The sequence below is a fragment of the Capsicum annuum genome, chromosome 7 (assembly GCF_002878395.1).
Source record: "Capsicum annuum cultivar UCD-10X-F1 chromosome 7, UCD10Xv1.1, whole genome shotgun sequence".
NCBI classification, from domain to species: Eukaryota; Viridiplantae; Streptophyta; class Magnoliopsida; order Solanales; family Solanaceae; genus Capsicum; species Capsicum annuum.
The window spans coordinates 28,537,715-28,563,891 of NC_061117.1; the positions used below are offsets into that span (position 1 = coordinate 28,537,715).

Consider the following 26,177-nt stretch of genomic DNA (forward strand, 5'->3'; position numbering starts at 1 on the left):
AGGAAAAAATAGAAAAGTGCAACAAAATATATAAAATTTTAAAGACAAAACAAGGAAAAAAATTCATTAGTTTAGCTAAGAAAAGAATAAGAATAGAGAATTGCAAGAAAAATATATTAACTTCTTTGAAGGAAAAAAACATAAACGATCAATTTTCTACGTGATTGAGACTAAAGAATTATTGTTCTATTTATAGTTTGCTTTGTATTTTTTTTTTTTTTGAATGAAATCAAATCGCAACATGGTATTACCATATTAAAAGTATTCTTCGTGCATGTATTAGGTGGAAAATATAAAAGAGAGAGGAATGTTCCAAAATATTTCCTTACATACAACTACGTAAATTTATTTTTATTTAACGTAAAATTCTTATTGATTTAGAATCATTAAATATTATGATTTCTTACCTAAATCAAATAAAGATTTTAATATAATAATTAATTGATAATAAATTAAGAAAAAATGTGAAAAGATGATTTTATCTTTTGCAAAGTGTTTTAATGAAGGGCAAAAAGTTTAAATTATTTTTTTAAAGGTATTTACATATAGATATAAATATTATAGATATAGATATTAAAAGATACTCAAAATAATTACTCTGTTGTTTTAGTTAAAATTCGCTGAACACTTTTAGCCCTTTTGTCATTTAGTTGGAACTAAAGGATACAGCTACTCTTAACTTCCCTAAATTCAGTGCAATCTACTTGGAATTCAACAAACATAAAACGTTAGTTGAATATGTTACCTTCATATTTGGAACCTTTCACCCACTACAAAAAAAAAATAATAAATAAAAAAAAAAATCTAATTGTGGGGTTAATTTTAAGGCTTACGGGAATTTGCAATTTCCACAAATTATAATTTCAGCAGTTTTTAAAATCCCTACAATAAAAGTCGTTACAATCTATTTGCGATAGTGTTTTACTGACCGTCATAATTAATGTGTAGCGGTTCGTGTGTGACTGTCGACCTCCGTTAATCTAAACTTAATTCATTATAAAATAGATTTACACTTAAACACTGCAACAGTTTAAAATAAATTTACACTTAAAGATTGCGGCGGTTCAAAACCTCCACAATTATTTTTTATGAGCTTTATTTAGTGGACCTTCAATTTTCAATAACAAATTGCAGCAGTTTAAAATCGCACATCTTTATTTAAATTTAATTATTCTAATTTTAACTCAAATTTAATTGTTTTATCAGGCATAACCTACAATTCATTATTTATTCAATTCAGATATCATTAACATAATATAACTAATTATGTTGTAATTCACAAGCATATTAGAATTACATTGATCATTAAGCTTCAAAATCAAGTTTTCAACACTTATTAGTATCTTCAAACTCCACATTTCAACATTAGCTAACATCTTCAAATTCCAAAATCAAATTTAAACACAAAATCTTTAATATTCTAAGACTCACTTCAACCACACAATTACATAGTCATAATTAAATATGCAAGACAATTTACAGTGAAATCAATGATGGTCATTATGATCACTATCATCACGTGACCTCCTTGCATCCATGGGCGAAATAGATCCACTAGCCGCATCATTTGGCTACGTAAAACGCAAAGTATAAAACTTAAACAACATTTCAACCTTTATTATAAAACACTTATATCTGTGAATAACTAAAAACAGCATCATAAATACAAATTGATCAATCAACAACATCATAAGTCATGGATGCATGTGGGATGGAAGAAGTTACAGGGGAGGGTGAAGAAACTAAAAAACAAGAACGAACTACTGCAACTAAAATTGTATTTTGATCCCTAAGGCTTGAAGAGCTTCTACCCGACCAATCAAAATTGAGAATTGCCATCATTGCAATTCACAATATTTTTAACATTCAAATTAGTAAAATTCGATATAGAACATTCGCGGTTTGAGCTACTCCACTTCGAAAAGCAGCAGCAGCAAGTAATGCTACTCCATATATTTGATAAGACAGTTAAACTTATATCCATTTCCTCTGCAAATATTTTATTTTTTGCTCCCTAAATTTCAAGTAACACTTTGATAATGTTTTAAAATATTTTTACACAATCAATCATTGAAAAAATGATTTATCATTGTATTTATTTTTTCATAGATAATAATTTATCACTGTATTTCTTAATGTTTTTCAGTATAACATATATAATATATAATCTTTATTCCTCAAATGTCATCCATGAATACAGATATCAAGTACATTCAGTAAACTTCAGAACCAATTTAAGTAAACTGACATACACATTCAGTAAACTTCAGAACCAATTTAAGTAAACTGACATACTCAATTGAAAAAAAAACAAAGAGAACTTTACTTCCTGCTGTGGGAGAAATCATTGAAGGAGAATCAAAGAGCACCACAAATTGTTTTGGTATTATTCCTTCTTTCATTATCATATAAGTCTTTAAAGCATTCAATATTTAATTGTGAGAATTCATTATCTGGTTGTAGTTTTCTCGACATTGAAACGAACAAGAACCTCCACTACTTGATGCACTTATACCACCAAAACGAGGACTAACTTGTTTAAAAATTGTACTAGGAACAACTCATAATATCAAGCATCTCACCCTTTCAGAGTGCTTTTGCCCTAGTACCTTACCAACGACATCATTTGGCAAAACTCGAGACTCATCTGTGGTGCTTTGGCTCAAAGAAGACACAATTTTTTTCATATAAAAATTTTTCTATCAAAATAAATCAATAATAAAAATTCATGTTCGTGATAGGTATCTCAAGTCCAACAAGGACTGGAGACCATCCCCTTTGCCTAGTCAAACGAAACACAACACAAGTGTAGTAGCGAAATTTCAAACATACCACAAAATAGGTAAGTATGGTTCAAAGGAGTCTATGAATTCAAGAACCAATCCCAAGTCCACAGTAATCAAAAAATCCTCTATTAAACCAACATCAATCTAGGTCGGTATATGCCCCCGACGATATCTAAAACTAAATCAAGGGAAAGTATATAACATAAGGAAACCTAATTATGAAATGAGGTCTTCCGAAGTATGGAAGTTTTCCACTTTAATCTGCCTCACGATTTATCCCACGATCACCTAATAACTGCGTAGGAAAAGTAAAAGTATTTTCAATTCCTGCATCGCATGGGGATACAGTGTCTGAAGACAGTTAGTGGGATGAGAACAGGCATGCAACTCAGAAAACAAGGATAAAATAATGCCATGATCAATATTTCAAAACCATTCAAAGCCAATGCACATAATCATATACACACACACACACACACACACACACCAGAAATTGAAGGATTTGTGCCAGTATATATTTTTTTATCTTAATTTATATGACACAAATATAATTTAGATAATTAATTATTAAAGTAATTTTATTTTTTAATTATTGTGATTTATAATACTTTTTCTTCTATTTCAAATTAAGTGACATTGATATAATTTCGAAAGCCAACCTATGTGGCATTAATATAATTTCGATAGTCAATCAAATGTTTATTGTGATTTATAATACTTTTTCTTCTATTCCACTTTAAGTGACACTGATATAATTTCGAAAGTCAATCTATATGGCACTCTATAATTTCGATAGTCAATCAAATATTTTATTGTGATTTATAATACTTTTTCTTCTATTTCAATTTAAGTGATACCGATATAATTTTGAAAGTCAACACATGTGGCACTAATATAATTTCAACAATCAATTAAATATTTTATGTTGTCATATCATTTTGTGTCCATTTATGAAATATTATTAATTTGCTAATGCGACCATAATAATTAATTAGGGGTCATATAATAAAATCATGATTGAAGAAGCGAAGAAGACATGTCTTAAATGACTTCTAACAACTAATTAGAAGTGATATAGTAAAATTACTATAAAAATACTTGTGGGAAAAAGCATAAATGGGCCTCGTATAAGACATCAAGTTAATTTAAAAAATTATATAGTAATTTATTATTTTAAGTCTATTTTATATTTTTATTAAATATTATAAATTTTTAATACTTAAATAACCTGTAGTGATTAATTAGGGTTGATATACTAAAATCACGATTGAAGCGGCGAAGAAGACATGTCTTAAATGACTTATAATAACTAATTAGAAGTGATATAGTAAAATTACTATAAAAATACTTGTGAAAAAAGCATAAATGGGTCTCATATAAGACATTGAATTAATTTAAAAAATCAAATATTAATTTATTATTTTATGTATATTCTATATTTTTATTAAATATTATAAATTTTAATACTTAAATAACCTATAGTAATTAATTAGGGATAATACAGTAAAATTACGATTGGAGCAGTTGAAGCAGGCAGCACAAGCAGGCATGTCGAAGATTCGACGTGCCTGCTTATCCCCACTTATTAGAGATAGTAATATATGTATGTATGTATATGTATATATATATATATATATATGTATGTATGTATGTATGTATATATATAGAGAGAGATAAATAAGCAGGTCATGCTGGAAAAGGAAATAAGGCTTAGCATATAGGAAAACTTTATCCTGGACTACGTAGCTCAACCGTCATAACAGACACCCATGGGATATATGGGTTCAGCTCCCCTTGCTGAAAGAACCCTAGTGCATGATAGCCCCATGAACTAGAGATATCAAAGAATAATAAGGGATTCCTTGATCCTACGCCAATCCAAGAAACAAATATACTAATAGTATGAACTACACAAGGTCATTAAGACCAATCCTCATGTTGGCAAACATGAGTTTTAGAACAACTCATTCAAGACCCACACCTTCACAGTTTAGCTGCATAACCCTTATTAAGTCCAAATTAAAACAAGCTTAACATAACCCACTCTTTAACCACAGAATTATACATTAAGGCACACCATGAGTATCACCATACCCTATATTTGTAAGCTTATCATGTTGCAATTACAATTTCATTAACTCGGTGGAATGCCTCGACCCCATTTGCTTATCAAATCTACTCGGGCGAATGCCTCGACCCCCAAGGTTTCAATTTCAGTCAAAACACAGCCAAAAAGGCCTTCAAAATCCATTTTTAATCTTTTAATCATTTATACAATGCAATAGTATAGATGAGCAAGACAAACCGATGGACAAATCATATTTCAAAACTAATTACACAAATGGGTTGAGGGAACATAATTATCAAACCAATTTTAATACCAAAATCATCAAATTGGAGGAATGCCTTGACCCCCGTCCCATTAACCATCCCTATGCACCCCAACGGGTTTTAAAACATATAATAAAGCATGAATAATTTTGTTAAAGCCATGGGAAAACAATTTAAGCTTTAATTATTCCAAAAACCTCAAATCCACATTCATAAACCACAATTACATCACATGGATATAATTATAAACACATATTATTGATAAAATAATAGCGGGGGAAGAGTAGCATGCCTTTGACACATGAGAATTGGATAGTAATCTGAAGCTTGGGACCTAGAGGATGAATGTATGATTAAATCCTTATGCTTTCTTTGGGTTTTGAGTTGAGGAGCTTAATTAGGGATATTAATATCTTAAACTGAAGGGAATAGGCTATATAATACTTAAGGATAGTACATAGGTGAAAGAGCCCGAATAACCCTCACCCCAAGTAAATAAAACAAAACTGCACGGATCTTACATAAGGCGTGGCACGGATCTCATCGAGGATGCTAACCTCTGTGCCACGGACCCTAACGTGGAGATTATCCATCGTGTCACAGACTCTATCGCAGAGATTATCCTCTGTGACACGGGGATATCACGGAGTCTCACTACTTCTGTGGTCCAAAACCACCTCGAACTTCATACAAAAATTTCAAAACTCTCCCAAGACACCCCATTCACATGTCTAAACACAATTTAAGTCAAAAATCAAAATTTCAAACATGGAAGGGCCAAAGTAAAATGCCCAATTTTGAGGGTGTTACATTATCCTCCTTTTAGGATAATTTGTCCTCTTCCCAAGTGGCTTCTTCCACCATATGGTTCCTCCAAAGGAATTTTACTAAAACTGGATCTTTAGTCCTCAATTTACAAACTTTTCTATCCAAGATCTCCACCGGGACCTCCTCGTATGACAGAGAATCCAAAATGCCAACACTATTAATAGGAACCACCAAGGAAGGGTAACCCATAGATTTCTTCAACAAAGACACATGAAACACAAGGTGAATAGAACCCAAAATTGCAGGACATTTTAGCTCATATGCAACATTCCCCACTCTCTTCAGAATCAAATAGTGGCTAAATTATCAGGAACTAGCTTTCCCTTCTTTCCATATTATATTACTCCCTTCATGGGAGACACCTTCAAATATACCCGATTACCAACATTGAATACCAACTCTCTTCATCGAACGTCCAAATAGGACTTTTGGTGATTTTGGGCTGTCTTAAGCCTATCCAAAATCACCATCACCTTCTCCATAGCTTGATGAACTAAGTCAGGACTGAGCAACTTTGTCTCACCAACTTCGAACCACCCAATGGGAGATCTACACCTCCTATCATACAATGCCTTAAATAGAGCCATACCAATGCTGGAATGGTAATTATTATGGTATAAAAACTCTACAAGAGGCAAATGGTCAATCCAATTACTACCAAAGTAAATTACACAAGCCCGAAGCATATTTTTCAAAGTCTGAATGGTCCTTTCCACTTGTCCATCTATCTGTGGGTGGAAAGCGATGATAAGGTTTACCTTAGTCCCCAAACATCGCTAGAACGACTGCCAAGAATGAGATAAGAACTGAGTATCACGATCTAAAATAATGGAATTTGGAGCACCATGCAACGTCACGATCTTCTGATCAAACAATCTTGCATAGTCCTCGACAGAATAATTAGTCTTCACGGGCAAAAAATAAGCAGAATTAGTCATCCTATCTATCATGACCCAAATAAAATCATACTAGTTTGAGACTATGAAAGACCAGTAACGAAATCTATATTAATTACTTCTCACTTCCACATAGTCAACTCAATCTCTTAAGATAAACCACCCGGCCTTAGTGCTTTACCTTCACTTATTGACACACCATGCACTTAGCCATAAAATTAACCATATCCCTCTTCATGTTATTTCACCAATAAATTTCCTTAAGGTTACGATACATCTTCATCGAATAAGAATGAATCAAATAACACGACTCATGAGCTTTGGCAAAAATTCTACCTCACAGTCCATCTACATCAAAAACACACAACCTCCCTCGGTACCTCAAGATACCATCACCATCGATCTAAAAAATCATCACCTTTTACTTACCCACACCATTCTTAACTTGTATCAAGATTAGATGTAATACCTATTTATCCTTCACCGTACCACCAAGATATGACTTCGCCACTGATGTGTGAGCAAATGCTAACATATTTTATGCTTTTAGCCATGAATAATTGTGAAGTCTTAATCAAATTTTATCGTGTTTGATTGGTTTTATTTTAATTTTGCAGTAAAAGATAAGGTGAAGGGGAACCAATAATAATGGAAGCAAAATAAAGGACAAGTGTGGCTGACGACATTCATGATAAGTTGTCATCCTGGTGATATGCTATCAAGGCCACCATCAGACTTAACCAGAGACTGAGAGTTGAAGAGAAGTTGTGACGACATTTTGTGACAAGGCGCCAGAGTTTTGATAAGGCGTTAGGATCATCGTTAGCCTTAGGCAAAAATTATAAAAAGGGAAGAGGAGCTGACGACATCCATGATACATCATCAGACTCCTGACACATAGAGGAGCTGACGACATCCATGATGCATCATCAGACTCCTGACACATCGTCATTCACATCATCAGCCTTAAGTAGAGCTTGTCAAAATAGAAGAAAATCTGACGCCATTCCTGATAAGGCCTCAGACCCTTGATTAGGCGTCACCTAATGGCGTCATCTGTCCGAGAAATTTACTTAAGTTGTTATTTTATTTCCTTAACTAGACTCAAGTATAAATAAGAGCTTTTAGGGTTTTCTAATGATCATTAACATATCTTGCAATATATGTTATGCATGATTTATCTCTCTCGAGTTCTAATACGCTCTAGAACATTATTGTTGAGAGAAGATTGTCGTCAATATTTTAGGAGTTTTGTATTAAGATTCAGTTCAGGTTACACTTCTTGATTTTCATCATCATTGTAAGTTAATATGCCCAGCTATGAATTCAACTTATGTACTTGTTTATTGCATCATGAGTGGCTAAACTCCATTAACCTGAATTATGGGATCTAGGGTTAGGTCTTGATAAGGTGCTAATTATTCAAGATTCAATAGGTGGTAGGATTTCTTGATAATTCTGAAGCTTTAATTGACGTTTGTTAGTTGCAAACAATAGACACACCTTCTTTGATTTGCTTGAGAAAGAAATCAAATATAGTAGGAAGTGAATTATCAACAGGGACTCAGAAATACTTTATTTTATAATCAGTATTGTAACAAGGTTGGTTAACCTAAGATAAAATCTGAGCAATGAATAGAAATTCCCTAAGTCCGAGAGGATTAGGAAATCAAACGCTTAAGTAGGTCGAGAGACATTTGAGCATAAACATCGATAACGATAGCTTGTTATCCTACCCAACACGAGAATCTTGAATCACCTTTAGCATCTGTCATGTACTGTAAGAGCTAGTGAGTATAATTATTGTTATTTCATAAACTTTTGATTACAAACATCAAAATTAAAGTTACAAACATTTATTCATAAAACTTAAACCCTCCATTTCAGGAAACATTAAACTATCAGTGAATTAAATCGCAAACAACTTGGGTTCACACCTTATTCCCTGTGGGATTCGGCCCCAACCTAGTTGGATTTTATATTGACAATGATTGCTTACACCCATTCAAGAGTGTAATTTGAGCGTTATCAAAAATGGCGTCGTTGCCGGGGAATACGGTTGTAAGCTGAAGTTTGTATGCGCTAATTGACTATTAGTTAAGTTTCCTAGATTTACGTTTATTTGTTGTTTTTGTTTATTTGTAGGATTTTATAGTGTATGACAAGAACCAGAAGTTTTGGAGACACATTATTACCACTAACTTCGAAATCGGAACGAATAGGAAGAATGGCATAACAGGAAGAGGCTGACAAATTGGCAGCCTTAGCTAGAGCTCAAGTAAATGTACAGAACGAGGGTTATCAAGTACATTATCCGAACCTTAGTGATGAAGACTTGGGTGATGAGGAATTACTGAATCCCCAAAACCCAAGGCGAGCAGAGCAAATTATTGTACCAGTACAGCGAAATTTCAATAGAAACCGTCCAGTCAGAGGAAGGTATGGTCAATAGCCTGTCCCATGCGATGTTGATGATGATGATGAAAGAATAGATGGAGCAGGTGAAACGGGTGCAATCATTCCTCCATCGCTGGCACCTGGTGCAAAATCCAGCATAATAAGTACCATAATTTAGTTCCTGAATCTGAAAGGATTGTTTGGTGGCCTGCCTGGTGATGATCCGAACATGCACTTGGTGAAATTATCACCATCTACAAATCTTTTGATAATTCAAGAGTGAGACAGAATGCGATCTGCTTAAGATTGTTTCCATTTTCTCTGTCTGGAGAGGTAACAATGTGGTTAAATGAGCTTACGCCTGATTCCCTCACCCACTGGAGGGATTTGAAAGAAGCATTCCTAGAATGGTTTTTTCCACCCTCCAGGAGGGTACAGTTGAGAGACTAGATCAGCAACTTTAGATAGCTCCCTACCGAAGCTTTGCATGAGACATGGAAGAGGTTCAAGAAGAAGCTGACACAGTGTTCGAACCACAATATGACGAACCTACACTTGATGGAGACTTTGTACAGTGCTCTCAACTTTGTAACAAAGCCGATTATAGATAATGCTGTTGGTGGTTCGTTTGTTGATCTATCTTTTTATGAAGCCTCAGATATGCTGAATAGGATGACCCAATAGAGTCGGGGTTGGCATACCGGGGATTCTGTGGTAGCTAGCCCGACTATTTCTATTGGTATGACTACGGAGCAGTGCAAAAGAGATGAGGAGCGAGACCAAGACATACCCCACCTAAAGACACAGATGGACTTGCTGGCCAAGTACTTCCTATCAGGCAAGACTGAAAAGGTCAAAGCTGTGGAATCTCAGTGTACTGTGGCTACTAATGCAGATGAGGAGGCAAACTATGTGAGTAATCAGAGGGGGTTCCAAGGAAGTATCCAAGGGAATCAAGGTCGAAACTTTTATGACAAGCTTGATTATAAAGATAGAGAGCAAGGAAACTGGAGAAGCAATAATGATAGAAGTGGTTTATATGTCCCTCCTGGAAGTTGGGATGTTGCACCAACTAGCTATGGAAAGATAACTATGGAGGATATGACAAAAAAATTGTTGAAGGGAGTTGAGGCTACCAACTCAAGGGTAACAACTATAAAAAGTGAATTCTCTACCCTAAGTCAATTGGTTAGTTCATACTCCACTTCTATCAAGCAGTTGGAGAAGCAGATGAGCCAACTTTCTGCAACACTGAACCAGAGAAAAAGTGGTACTTTACCTAGTGATACAGTTCAGAATCTAGGAATGATGGCTCATGTATAGAAATTACCACTAGGAGTGGAAAGATGTTACTTGGCCCATCTGTGAGCAAATCTGTAGGTGGTGAAGTAGTTGTTGAGGAATCTAAAGAAAGCAGTCCAGTGGAGTCTGAGAAGCTGGATAGTTCTGTTGAAGCTTCAGATAAGGAAAATAAAAGGAAGAGGAGGTGGTGTTGAAAACTATTCCAAGACCACCACCTCCTTTTCATTAACGATTGAAGAAAAAAGTTGATGATGCAAAATTCAAAAAATTCATAGCAATGCTCAAGCAGCTGACAATAAATGTGCCTCTAGTTGAAGCACTTGAGCAAATTCCAGGATATGCAAAGTTCATGAAAGACCTTGTAACCAAGAAACAGAAGGTTAGCCATAAGCTGGAGGACAATCTTCTCCATTGTGGTGCTATCTCTACAAGGTCTTTAGTGCAGAAAAAGGCATATTTGGGAGAATTTACCATCCCATGTAATACTGGTTCCCTAAAATTCACAAAAGCACTATGTGATCTGGGAGCCACTATAAATCTAATGCCACTAGTTGTGTACAAAATTGGACTTGGGGGATCCTACCCTAACAAATAAGTGGTTGGTAATGGCAGATAGGTCTGTGAAGCGGCCTGTGGGCATACTACACGATGTTTTGGTAAAGGTATCCGATTTTATTCTACCTGCTGATTTTGTGGTCTTAGATTGGGAGGTGGATTTTGAAGTGTCCATCATCTTGGGTAGGCCATTGCTTGCAACTGGGAGAGTGCTAGTAGACATGGAGTTGAATGAGCTAAAGTTCAGGTTCAATGACAAAGAAGAACGTTTCGAAATACACTTATCCATGATTCAGCAAAAAAAATGAGTTTTTTCTCAATCATTGACGTCTTCTATGTGATGGTAAAGGGGTATCGACAGGTTGCCTTGGCGAATCTGAGTAGTCAAGATAACCAAGTCGTGCCGCGACAGTAAATCAGGCGCTACTGGGAGGCAACCCAAAGTTTTTATGTTTAAGCAAATGTTTTTACTTTTATAATTAGGATTTAGTACAGAGAAGGTGAAAATAAGGAGGTCAGCTGAAAGGTCATGACGGCATCTCTGATAAGCCGTCATAACTGTGATAAGCTATCAAAAATATTGTCAGATAGGCTAAACTTAAGGCATTTTGTGTTAAGGCTGATGACATAAGTGATAAGATATCACAATTGTCATAAGCCATCACAAGATGTCGTCAAGAAGACCTTGAACTTATTTGTAAACCATTTTGGGCCCAGTTCAGAAAATCTGACCCGACCCACAATCGAACCTCCTCATGTTCCCGCCTATGTTATTTTATTTCCTTCTTTAGTTTATTTCTTTCTTTACTTAGTTTATTTACTTACTCATTCCAACTAATTTCCCCAAGTTAATTAAGAAGAGCAAGCTCCCTTGTGTGCGGGTTTGAAATTCAAAATCAAGAATTTCTTCCTACTTCATCTTGTACGTATAAACATATTAAGGGATCCCACCAGGTATGCTCTAAATTTAACTCTTCTTTTCTTATGGTAAGTGATAGATGGATGACAACCCAAGTTCCCAAGAGGCTTGAACCAAATTCAACTTAAAAGGAGGCTAAAAATCGCACCTAGGGTTTGCTATGTAGGCCCAAGGTTTAAAAGTCAGCTCACAAATTGGAACTCCCATGGATTTTGAGGAGTAATGGGACCAAAAATTGAGTTAAAGTCAAAAGTGAGGTTCTGATAAGAGCTGATGACATTCATGATAAGCTATCACAACTGTGATGGCTTATCAAAAATATCATCAAAAGTTAATAAAGTTTTGTAGGTTCTATCTGAGGTTGATGATAATTATGATTATCTATCATAATTGTGATGGATTATCGAGAAATCTCATCACACCTGGAACTTGAAGCATAAATGAGCCTTCTTAAAGGACATGAAGCTTAAATGATTAATGTGTTTTTGTTTATGCTCTTGAGGATTGACTAATGTTTTTCTATTGCTACAGGAACCTTGTAATGGCACCCAAAGGAAAGATTCCTCAGCTAACCAAAAAGGAACAACAGAAAAGTGTACGTCGGAAACTCATCGATGAGGAGTCTGATTGTGAAGAGGAAGAACCTCAGCTCTAGAAGCAAAAAAGAAGCAAAGCCCTACAAAACCCCCCACTATCCCTACCACTTGAGGTGGAGGATAGTGAGGACACTGAAATAACAACAACTTCTAAGAAAGAGGCATCTGAACATTCTGAACATAAGCAGCATGAGTCTGAACATATTGAATCTGAAGAAGAGAAACAGAAACGGTCCGAGGAGTCTGAGTCTGAGGGAACAGCATCGGGTTCCCCGTCCTCTAAATAACAAGATGATGAACAGTCTCTAGCTTGGGGAACACTTATCAAATGTAAGAACCTTGAAGTTTGAGACAATGCTAGATGGTAAATTCCCAAAGCAGAGGGCATCTTCACTGCTGGGCTTCGCAGAACTGATAGAAAAAGATCTAAAAGGCCGATTTAGGAAGAAAAGAGGATTACCACCCAAGGGTTGAGCAAGTTCCCTAAAGTGGAATAGAAGTTCCAAGAGTATGGCTTGGGATGGACCACAAAAGGGGGAGGATCATTTTGCCCTGTACCGGTCTGGGATTTTTACATAAACTACCAAGCTCAGTTAGAAAACATGTGTAGACCAGGAGAAAGAGTTGTAGACCATCCCCTGGTGGATAGAGTTTAGGTAAGGGGCATAAAGGTTGATGTCTCAATCAGAACAATCAACAGGTTCTTGTATGTCCCCAACTTCACTCCTCAGGCCAGTGCACCATCAATCTATTCTCGGATTAAGAATCGAGCAAAATAACGTCCATGGTTGGCCAAATCATAGCCGAAGGAGAACTAACATGGGTGACAACCCAAATGAGAGAATCTGTAAGTCCTCTTTGACTCAAGAGGCAAAGTTTTGGTGGGGTATAATGTATATCTGGTTGATGCCCACTGATAGAGAAAACATTCTGGGTGATGACCGAGCTATCCTAGTAGCAATCATGGTGTAGAAGCTCCCTCTAAATTTTAGGGAAATCATTGCTGATGAGATGAAGATTAGAATATTGAGAACCATCACTGTTTATCCTTTTTCTTGTCTTATCACAGAGTTGTGCCAAGCTGCTAATGTGCCAAAGATTGAAGGAATTAATGATGACATTCCTGCCCGAAAGACTCACAACCCAATATGGTATGTTGAAAATTAGCCAGGACTAAGACTTGATAGAGGTGCAGGGGTAGCAGCAGACCCTTCAGTTATAGATGTTGGTTCAACACCTAATATGGAGGTGCAAGATTCTGAGACTGCGCACCCAACTTCTTTAGCACATGTGGGTTTAGTGCCTGAGAATGAACCCAACCCCCCCATCTTCTACAACAGTAGCAGGATTCACAGTTCATCTAATTAATATAAAAAAAGTGGCTAAACAAGCCAAATGGTGTGAGGCATAGTTACATGGCTTTGCCAAATAGTTTACTGTTGCAGTAGACAAGAGAATCAAGGCTTTCCTTGATCCTTTTGTAACATTTCCTGAATGGGTTGCAGATTTGGAGAATCGATTTGATGCACGGGCAAAAGAAATATCAGGGGCTGATCTTGCTCAATTTAGAGTGGCATTGGACAAGGTAAAAATAAATTTTGGGGTGTTGCACAGCATCAATTTATGGTGCCGACAGATCCGACTGTGGATGAATCTAAGGAAAAAATTTCAATACTTGATCTCACTGGAGATTCACCAAAGACAAAGAAGAAAAAGAGGGAGAAGAAGAGCAAAGATAAAAAAAGAACCAGACAGCGAGGAAGAAAGAAGAGTGAAAAAGAAGGTGAAAAAGAAGGCTGAAAAAGAGGAATTGAAGAAAGCAAGAATAGAGTCCCTAGAAAAAAATGAGAAATGAGAGGTAGCCATCTGAGCTAGGGTTGTAGGTGCCTCATTTAGCAAGGCTCCAACCACTACAAGGCCAGGTACTCCCGATGGAGAGAAAACAACGGATGATGCAGCAGTAGGGTCGAAGACCCATAAACCTCACGCTTGATTCACTCCAGGTATGCCCTAAACCCTGAGTTCATTTTATTTTTAATTTTAAGTTGAGGGTGTACGGCAAAATGTTGTTGTAAAAATTTGTGGTAGATAATTAGGAGTAATACGGGCACTTAAGGTAGTTAGCTTATTTTGTAAATATTGAGCACCTCTCTATTGGTCTGATATATTACTGTGTGAATTGCATCCATTTGTGACCACGGTGTATCTTTTTATGGCATTAGTTTGGCAATTGAATAACCTTTGTTAAACACGTGTATGAACCGGATAAGTAGTGATATGTGAGATACTTGTGTGCCATGTGTGTGCAAGGTCTTACTCAGTTGTTGTTGTGTGTTGAATCTTGAACTTTCCCTGTTAGTCTTGCCGTAGTCATATGATATGAGTTAGGAAAGGATCATAGGTCGTTTTTTATTTTAGCCCACTTTAGCCAAAAAAAAACCTTCCCTATGTGCATAATATCTCTTGATCCCTGTTTTGAGCCTAATTAGCGTATTTTTTTCTATGACACCTCTCACCATCCTGTCTACTTCACAATAAACCTATTTTGGCCCTGGTATTCCTTGGACACTGTGCACCTTGACTTAGGCAATAGCCTAAGTTGAGGGTGGCTATCATAGTGGTGTGTGATGCAAAATGAGTATGACGAGAGGAAGAATAAAAGAAAAGAATAAAAAGTTGGGTGCGGTGAATAAAGAATAAGAAAAGATAAAGTTGCGTATGATAATTAGAAAGACCGTATCCATCTTGAGCATGTGTGATTAGTGAAAGAGAGGAAGAAAAGAAGGTTAGGAGTTGAAACCCCAAGAGTTTAGTGTAGTGTCAAGGAGGCATAGTCACTCTAAAATATCCATGAATATCGTACCATCCCCTGAACTACGTTACAAGCTTAAGAAAAACCCTATAGTGATCCTAATTGACCTGTCTGAAGACTTGGGTACCGACTATAAGGGCAAGCCTATGGCATTTGACATGCAATGTTTGGAACTTCATTTTGAGAGTGAGTCTTGTGATTATCCCTAGGTTATGTATGTGAATTCTGCTATGAGTGAAAAAGGGATTTCTTTGTTGTGGGGGCATACCGGGTATATTGCTAGTCACTGACTTGTTTGAATAGTGTAATCTTGGTATATGATTGGTTGTTATTGCGAAATTTTTGCCATATATCGATCATTTTGAGTTGCATGGTTGTTTTCAATAATAGACATACTTGCTTTTAATTTGACTCACCTTGGAGATGGTCAATATGTTTTGAGCTTAAGTGAATAACTGACTGCTGAAAGTGCTCTGTATCATCTTGGTTGTGTTTAGTTGCTTGAGGACAAGCAATTATTCTAAGTTGAGGGTGTTGATGTGTGAGCAAATGCTAACACATTTTATGCTTTTAGCCATGAATAATTATGAAGTCTTAAGCAACTTTTGTCGTATTTGATTGGTTTTACTTTAATTTTGCAGTAAAAGATAAGGTGCAAGGGAACCAATAATAATGGAAGCAAAAAGGTTGAATTCTGAAGCAAATAAAGGACAAGTGTGGCGGACAACATTCATGATAAGTCGTTAGCCTGGTGATAAGCTATCAAGGCCACCGTCAGACTTAACCAGAGAATGGGAGTTGAAGAGAAGTTGTAATGACATTTTGTGACAAGGCATCAAGAGTTGTGATAAGGCATCAGGATCATTGTCAGCCTTAGGCAGAAATTATAAAAAGGAAAGAGGAGCTGACGACATCCATGATACTTCATCATACTCCTGACACATTGTTATTCACATCATCAGCCTTAGGCGGAGCTTGTCAACATTGAAAGAAATCTGACGCCATTCCTGATAAGGTGTCAAACCCTTGATAAGGCATCACCTAATGGCGTCACCTGTCTAAGAAATTTACTTAAGTTGTTATTTTATTTCCTTAATTAGACTCAAGTATAAATAGAAGATTTTAGGGTTTTCTAATGATCATTAACATATCTTGCAATATACATTGTGCACAATTTTTATCTCTCTCGAGTTCCAATACACTCTAGAACATTATTGTTGAGAAAAGATTATCGTCAATATTTTAGGAGTTTTGTATTAAGATTCAGTTCAAGTTACACTTCTTGATTTTCATCATCGTTGTAAGTTAATCTGCCCAACTATGAATTCAAGTTTTGTACTTATTTATTGCATCATGAGTGGCTAAACTCCATTAACTTGAATTATGGGATCTAGGGTTAGGTCTTGATAAGGTGCTAATTATTCAAGATTCATTAGGTGGTAGGATTTCTTGATAATTCTGAAGCTTTAATTGACGTATGTTGGTTGCAAACAGTAGACACACCTGCTTTGATTTGCTTGAGAAAGAAATCAAATATAGTAGGAAGTGAATTATCAATAGGGACTTGGAAATACTTCATTTTATAATCAGCGCTGTAACAAGGTTGGTTAACCTGAGGTAAAATCTGAGCAATGAATAGAAATTCCCTAAGTCCGAGAGGATTAGGAAATTAAACGCTTAAGTAGGTCGAGAGATATTTGAGCATAACATCGATAAAGATAGCTTGTTATCCTACCCACCATGAGAATCTTGAATCACCTTTAGCATCTGTCATATACCGTAAGTCCTAGTGAACATAATTCTGGTTATTTCATAAACTTTTAATTACAAACATCAAAATTAAAGTGATAAACAATTATTCGTGAAACTTAAACCCCCTATTTCAGGAAATATTAAACTATCAGTGAATTAAATCTCAAACAACTTGGGTTCACACCTTATTTTCTGTGGGATTCGACCCCAACCTAGTTGGGTTTTATACTGACGATGATCACTTACACCCATTCAAGAGTGTAATTTGAGCGTTATCAGCCACCTCTTGCACAAACACACAATCATTCTCAGAATCTAAGAGATGAACTCCAAGATTAGTCAAACAACGAATATCCTTTACCAAGTACCATTTCTCTTTATCCACATAGGTTAAACTCCTCATAGATAACCTGGTAAGAGTATCAACAACCATATTAGCTTTACCTGGGTAATAATGGAGACTCATGTTATAGTCCTCAAGCAACTCAAGCCATCTCCTTTGACTGATACTCAACTCTTTCTGGGTGAATATATATTGCAGGCTCTTATGATCTGAATAAATGTCAACATGGGCCCCATATAGATAGTGTTACCAAATATTTAATGCTAACACCACAGCCAACAACTCCAAATCATGAGTCGGATAATTCCTCTCATAAATTTTTAACTGCCTAAAAACATATTCTACCACCTTTCCACACTGCATTAACGCACAACCAAGTCCCATACGTGATGCATCACAATAAACCATGAAGCCATCAGTACCCTTGGGCAAGTTTAAAACCAAAGAAGAAGTCAATTTATCTTTCAGCTTCTAAAAACTCCTCTCGCAAGAATAGAACCATAAGAACTTTACCTTCTTCTGAGTCAACTTAATTAAAGGTGCGGCAATTAACGAGAAACTCTTCACAAACCTCTTGTATTAACTAGATAAACCCAAGAAGATTTGAATATCAGTTGGAGTCATGGGTCTAGGTCGCTTCTTAACCACCATAACTTTATGTGGATCCACCATAATCCCTTCACTTGAAACAACATGACCTAGAAAAGTAACAACATTCTACCAAAATTTGTATTACAAAAACTTAGCATACAATCGCTGATCCTTTATGGTCTGTAACATAATATGGAGGTGATTGGTATGATCCATCCCACTCTTTAAATATAACAAACAATAATCCACAAATAAAATTATGAACAAGTCCAAAAACTGATAAAATACTCGATTTATGAGATCCATAAATATCGTTGGGGCATTGGTCAACCCAAAAGTCATGACCAATAACTCAAAATGACCATACCGAGTATGGAAGTCAATCTTAGGGATATCCTCATCCCTAATCTTTAACTTATGATAACCCGACCGAAAGTCAATCTTAGAGGAATACTTAGCACCCCGAATTCGATCAAATAGATCATCGATCCTAGGAAGGGGGTTCTTATTCTTCACCAACGCCTTATTTAACTGGCGGTAATCAATATACATATGAAGAGAACCATATTTCTTACGTATAAAAAGAATGGAAGCACCCTACAGAGACACACTAGGGTGGATAAAACCCTTGTCAAGAAGATCTTTAAACTGCTCCTTAAGTTCCTTCAACTCAGCTAGAGTTATTCTATAAGGAGGGATAAAGATGGGATGAGGGTCCAGAAGAAAGTCGATCCTAAACTCAATTTTCCTATCGGGAGAAATGCTTGGAAGATCATCAGGGGAAACATTGAAAAATTCACTAACCATGGGAACGAATTGTAGAGAAAGACCCCGAGTTAGAATCTTTAGCACAGACCAAATGATAAAGATACCTCTTGGAAATTAATTTCTGGGATCTAAGATATGATATGAACCTTCTCTTAGTCACTAGAGAACACCCTTACCACTCAATAACTGACTCATTAGGGAATTTAAAAATGACCTTACGGGTCCGATAGTCTAAAGAGGCATAGAATAAATGCAGCCAATCCATTCCTTAGATAAAATCAAAATCTAGCATGTCTAATTCAGTCAAATCTACCAAAGTTTTCCTACCACCAACAGATGCCACACAAATCTATCAACCACCCAGTCACCCACCAGAGTAGAAACAGAAGAGGGGTCTGAAGTACAATCAAAACCAAAACCAAAATGCACAACTACAAATAGGGTCACATCAGAAAGGGTAGACCCTAGATCAAGTAGAAAATATACTTCTCGAGAGAAGATTTTTAGCGCATCAGTAATGATACAAGCCAAAGGGTCATCATTGCTTTTGATGACATCATGCGAGGCCAACACATAAAGAATCCGATTGTCGTCACATTGAGAGAACGAGAACATGCATAGGGTACCCATTTTGAGCCCATAATAGAGCAATTTTGTGTGTGGAATATTACTTGGGAGCTTTCCTTGATTCCTACCCGAGAGTTGCAAGTGATGAAGAATAATTATGAAGGCCAAAATGACACACATTGGCTACCCCACGAATGCATGTAAATCCTTGTGTCACATTTGGGCTAACCCAATGATAACGCTCAAATTATACTCTTGAATAGGTGTAAGCAATCATTGTCAATATAAAACCCAACTAGGTTGGGGTCAAATCCCACAAGGAACAATGTGAGTGGTGATTAAACTAGTTTGAAACTAAAGCTACAAGTTAAATTCAAACAAATAATATAAAAAGATAAAATGGGGGTTTAAGGTTCACAGAGAGTTAATTGTCACTTTCAATATTTTAGTGTTTGAAATCAGTCTAAATGGGAAACCAGAGTTATGTTCTCCATGGATTTTGGAAATTGATAGATACTAGGTAATGCTTGGGATTCTTGAAGTAAGTAGAAACAGCAGATTATCCCTGACGACGATACTATCTGACTTTTCTCTCAACCTCACCAGACAATTTATCATCTAATTCTCTCAAACTTAGATAATTTATCTATTTCTAATAGGATTTTATCTCAGGTAGATCAATTCAGTTATGGCATTGATTATTAAATAGAAGGTTGGTAGCTTTCGAGTCCCTGTTGATAATTTACGACCTCTAGTCTATTTCTCCATTAGAAGAAAATAAAACCTAAGGCATAACCTAATGTTTGCAAATAGTATATTTCAATTAAAACAACAGAAATTCAAGATGTCCTACTACTCTTTGAATCAGTTAAATACCTAGTAACCTATCAAACCCTAGTCCATGGATCCCATAACTCCAGCTAATGTAATTAGCCGCTCATGATTTGATGAACGAAATATAAAGTTGAATTCATGATAATAAGGATAAACTTACGAATGGATAAAAATAAACAAGTAGTTTCTTCAATTTAATCCCAAAAATAGGATTCCACAAATAGTTGATAAGTGTTGAAGAAAATAAAACTCTCCAAAACTAAAAAAAAAGCACTCCTTGAATAAACCCTAAAAGATGATATTTATACTAAATCCTAATTAAGGAAATAAAATAGCAAATTCAATTAATTCTCAGATTAGGTGACGCCCAAGATGACGCCACGTCAAGAGTCTGACGCCCTATCACGGATGGCATCAGACTTGCTCCAGTTTCTTCAATTCTCTACCTTAGGATAACGATGACTCTGATGTCATGTCAAGGATCTGACGGTGTATCACCAACATCGTCAGATGTCTTCTCCTATTGCTGATTTTCTTCTTAAGGTTGACATCATTCTTGATGCCTTATCACCCACTTGACGCCACATCACAGACGTTGTCAGAACTGCTTCTCAGCTTCAATTCCCTGGTTAAGGCTGACGCTGCTTCTGATAGGCTATCACAAGGCTGACGACTTATCATGGATGTCGTCAACCATATTTTCTTCTCTTTTGCTTAGATTTTCAACTCTTTTGGTCCATTGTTATTTATTTCCATTCCTTCAGCCTTTTACTGCATTATCATGAGCAAACACATTAAAACAATAAGAGTTGCTTCAGAATTCACAATTATTTTGAGCTAAAAAGTATTAAATATGTTAGCTTTTGCTCACACATCACCCAACAATGCATAGATGTCTTTGTGTGAAGAGACACCCTTGGAGTGTTAGAACTCATTAAGGGTGTTTTAGTAATTTTATTTTGTATTAAACTATAAATAGCCATTAGTTAGATCTTTTTCTAATTAGCTCATTATTGATATTGACTTGAACATTTCTCTTATGAGAGTGTGTGATGAAACTAGGGCAAGTGTAGTATCACTTGTGTTGAAACTTGGCTTAGAAATGGGGGGTTCTTGAGGAGAATTGATTTCCCTCTTGGGTTCACGTAAAAAGTTGGTGTTTGTTAGTATGAGTCTTAGGGGTCTTTGCGTTTGATACACGCATTGGTTCTTATTTATTTGTGATCTCTTATGTCAACTTATCTATCTTTTCTTTCATTTCTTATTTCGATTTTGATTCTTTAGGTTAATTTTCATTTTGTAGCTTCGATTCTCTATCATTTGGTATCAAGATTAAGGTTTGATTTTTATTTCTATGAAATCAATCTAGGGTTGTTATCTAGAAAATCAACAAAAAAAGAGTATCAAAACCAAAAATCACAAAAAACAAAGTTTATCCCATTTTTACCCCTAGGCCGAAATTTAGGTCCTAGATTTTTGTGTCTTTTGTTGTTTCTAGTTTTAAATCTTTGTTCTCTAATACTAATAGAGTCTAAATCTCAAATTTGAGCTTAATCTGGGTTGTTTTGATCCATCCATCATAGTTGAGCTTGAAGTTGAAGAAACTAGAAAGGTGGATCTCAAAATTGGAAGGGTTATTGTTGAGATTTTGGCTTGAAATTGTGATATTAGTGTTTGGGAGTTCAATGTGTGCTTGAAAAATAAATAAATCATTCAATTTTGATATCATTGGATAAGTTTCCATTTTTTAATATTGTTGGTGTTCTTCATGTGTTGTTAAAGAAGAACATCCAAAAAGTAGTTGTTTGATCCAAAGGGAGAAGAAAGAGGGTGTGGTACTTGTTTATCTCAAAGGGAATATTCTCAAGAAATAGACAAAAATAAAGTACAAGGAGGGGACCATAACAAAATTCAAACTCTTTTGAGCTTGAAAGAACAATAGAAAGGTCCAATTCTTGTATTGTCTTCATCCAAAACCGAATTACTACACCTCTAAGTTGAAGAATTAATTGAATAACAAGTTGGAAACAAGAATTCCCTAAAAACGTCAACCCTTTAAAAGTTGCCACATCATCAACCCTCCATTCCCTCCAGTTGAAGAATTCTACGCCAAATGCTTAATCCCCCAAATCCAATTCCTCCATTTCAAGCTCCATTTAACTAAAACCATCCCATAGATGTAGAGGAAAATGGTAATGATGAGAAATTAGAGTTAGATTGGAGTCTCTCTTATTCGTTGAGGCACATAGTATGGGAACCTTTGAAAGAGGAACTTTATCAAGGTGAAAACCTTTGTCATACAAGGTTTGAGATGATGGAAAATGTATACTCCTTAGCCATTGATGGGGAGAGAAATATTAATTCTGTGTCTTGTGACCTTGTTTATCTCATGGATCTTCCCGCACAAAGTTATCCCAAACCTTACAAACTCTAATGGAGCAATGAGGTTGAATCAGTAGAAGTCACCGAGCAAACTATTATTGATTTTAGAGTGGGCAAGTATTGAAACAATGTGCTATATGAAGTAATTCTCTTGAGATCTTGTCATATGTTGATTGCTAAGTGGTGGAAGGATACAAGGTTGGTTCAATACCGAGAGAAGTCCAACAAATATGTACTTGTATTTGGAGGACAAAAATACTTTCTTGAGCAAATGACAACTGAGAAAGTGAGTAAGGAATGTGATATCATGAGAGGATTTCAGGAAGTAGTGAACAAGGATTAAGTTGAGAAGAGGGAAAGGGAATTAACCCTTGAACAAGGGAAGAACAACACAGCTCAAGAACAACAAGAGATGACAAAGATTGATGAGCCAAGTGGTTTCTTAAAAAGTGTGGACAAGGAACACCTAGTTGTAGGAGTTGTCATCACAAATTCCTTGTTACCCACTAACCATGATACTAGTATTTTACCTTGTATCAACCCTTCTTTTGTGAAGGTACAAGAATATATACTTCCAAAAGAAGATCCAAGGAGAGTTCCTTACGAACATATGCTTGATGATCTATCGCAGTTCTTGGCTATGAAATTACACTTTGGGAAGAGTGATGAAGAGATGAATCAAGGGAGAAGACTTGACAAACTCCTTTGTTGTGAGATCTTCCAAAAGGATGAAGTGACTTTTCATGTTACAGAGCAAGGCAAAGGCCATACCTCATTTGAGCTATAAGGTAACAATGTTATCTCCTACACTCCTATAGACTTAGAATATTATGATGTGGATAGTAGTGGCCAAGTGGATGTAGTAGGTAGTTTTCCTAGAGGATAATTGCATGAGTCTTCCCTTTGTGATACTCTTGGTATTTCTAGGTTGCATGAAGATCAAATTCTTGTTGTAAGTATGCATGCACTAGTTGACCCTATAGATGACAAAATTGATTCTTCTCGTAAGAATGATTTGTGTCCATCTAGTGAGAGCACTTTTAAATTGAATAAGGTACTATTGCCAAGTGATAAGAGTATTCACACACTTGTTGGCCCTTGTGAAAACCAAGGTGAGTCTAAGTTGGCATGTGAGGTGTCGACAACTAGTGAAGGCGTGAATGATGATCAACTTACTCATGAGTGTAGTCTACTACTTGAGTATCTGTATGGTGTGCTTGATCAGTCTCAAGTTAGTGATGGTGTTGATAGAGTTGATCATGAGAATGGATATGATTTTTTAAGCCTATTGTGTGATGAAAACCTTATCGTTAGTTTTTCTCATAAAAATTATAAAAATAAAAATGATGTGAAGAATGACATGTATCTTTTTGAGAGTGAACTTGTAGGCTTAAACTCCTTACCTTTGAATAATAATCCTCTCTCAAAGAAAGATGTTTTGTGTGAAATTAGTGAGATCACTCCTTGCATGACACCTAGTGATATGCAATGTGATGTGTTTAAATGAAAAGGTGGTATGCTTAAGATTCACTTGTTATCCTATTTCTTGAAATCTATTAAGAATATAGGGTTGAGTGAAGATTATGTTAACCATCCAATTCTTGATAGTGACCTGTTACTTTTAGAAAAGAATAATCAATTGGGTGATAATGACCTTGATATGCTTGAATATTTAAGAAACCCAATAAGTGATTGTTCTTGTGAAAATAAATTTGATTGTGATCCTTGGTATGAAACCCCACCTTTGTTTAATAAATATGGGGATGAATTGATTGATCCTTATGATAACTTGATTTGTGATCCCTTTGATGTTAATGGTGGTTTGTGTCTACTTGAGGATTGACCCTATGAAAGAGAAGGAGATATTTGCTTATAAATTCCCTCAACTTCTTCTTAGTGCGTTTCCTATGTTGAGCATACTTATGGTGATGAACCTGAAACTAGTGAGTACATGCATGAGGACACTATAGTTGAATTTGATGTGATTGATACCTTTCTCTACCCTCTTTTTTATCATGATATTACTAAAGGTAGTATAGAGGGTATGCCTAATTTTAGGTATGGCACCATAGGGGAAAGAAAGAATAACCCTAACTCATGTCCTTGTCTATTTCTCCCATTTGACCCTAGTGCCCTCTTAGGATGTGGAAATTTCTACACAGCCAACTTGATGCTTGGTCAAAAAAACAAACTAGATTTGATTTTGAACGTTGGTATCCTTCCCTATGATGGAAAGTCCCTCTTGGGGTTTTACAACCCACTTGATAGACCCAAGTTGTACATGGGAGGCAATTCTAACAAAGATAAGTGTCCTTAAAGAAAGGGAGTAATAAAAGGAACCAAGAGAGTTCACCCTTGAGTGTTTCCATTCTTGACCAAGGTATCACTACTTGAAGGTCAAGGAGAGAGTTCCCTCTTCAAAAAACTTTGGATGAATTACATTCATATGATACCCTTCTTTGTGACCTTGTGGTGATTAGAGACCCCTTTCTCAAAGGTGATTTCATGATTGAGGACCCTAGAGCAAATATGTTATTGCCTCTTTGGGGTATTGTTTATGTACTTGCATCCATAGTTGACACCCTTGAGGTTAAGTTGTACGGACCACAACTTGTGGATGCTAAGTTGAATTATTGTTTGTGAAAGAGTCCAAGGATGTTAAATACTTTTTGTCACCTTCATAGGGTTGAAGAATTTGAAGTATCTTGTGGGACTCTTGGGAGCATGCTTAAATTCACTAATGGTGGGGGGGGATAAAATTCTTAGGAGAAATACGTATCATGGATTGGTTTGTTGCATAGTAGCTTCTCTAGTCTCCCTAATTGCATGGCTCCATTGATGAAATTCCTTCCCTCGGGAAGTGGTTTAAAAAAGAGAGGTCCTATGTACTCACCATGTCTATTTCTCTCTTTGTGTACTCCTACTTGTGAATATATCCTTGATGAAAATAGTGTCCTTATTACCTTTCTCCATTTCTTTTATACATATGATGATACTTATAATCTTGTTGAATCAACATCGTATGGTGGAATGAATTTCCTAAAAGGAAGAATCAGGGTGCTCCTAAAAGTTTTGAATCCATCCTTGAGTGCATTGTATGATAAAACTCTTGAGACCGATGGCATCTCTTTTGATAATAACACCTTGGAGGAGAATTCCATGTTTGATTCCTTTCTATACTATCTCTTCGCTTATGTTGATGTCCACGCTAGTCTTGGATTTATCTTAATTAGAGGTAGGAAGTTTCTTGGATGTTCCACTTGCTTGATTAATCATGCTACAAGTATCACTCATGTCCTTGACCTCATAAAACTATTGTGGATGTGTGAACCATTGGTTCCACCTTTCTTGGTGTGGTCTAGCAAAGAAATGATGAAATATTTGTCTTTTGGCTCCTAAGAGGAAGGTATTCTTACCTTTGGAAATTGTTAATGCCATTACGACCTTTGTAGTTTCATTATCTATTGGTAATTTTCATAGTCACTCCCTTTGTGACATTTTTACTAAGTTTTTCATGA

General features: G+C 35.9%; 1 long non-coding RNA gene across 1 annotated transcript; it reads left to right on the forward strand.

Annotated features, from left to right (window-relative positions):
• The first annotated feature begins 1,264 nt into the window (after window positions 1–1,264).
• On the forward strand, window positions 1,265–8,207 carry LOC124885552. Its single transcript, XR_007042664.1, has 2 exons — window positions 1,265–2,383; window positions 7,459–8,207. It is a non-coding gene; the product is annotated as an uncharacterized LOC124885552 (long non-coding RNA).
• Window positions 8,208–26,177: the final 17,970 nt, after the last annotated feature.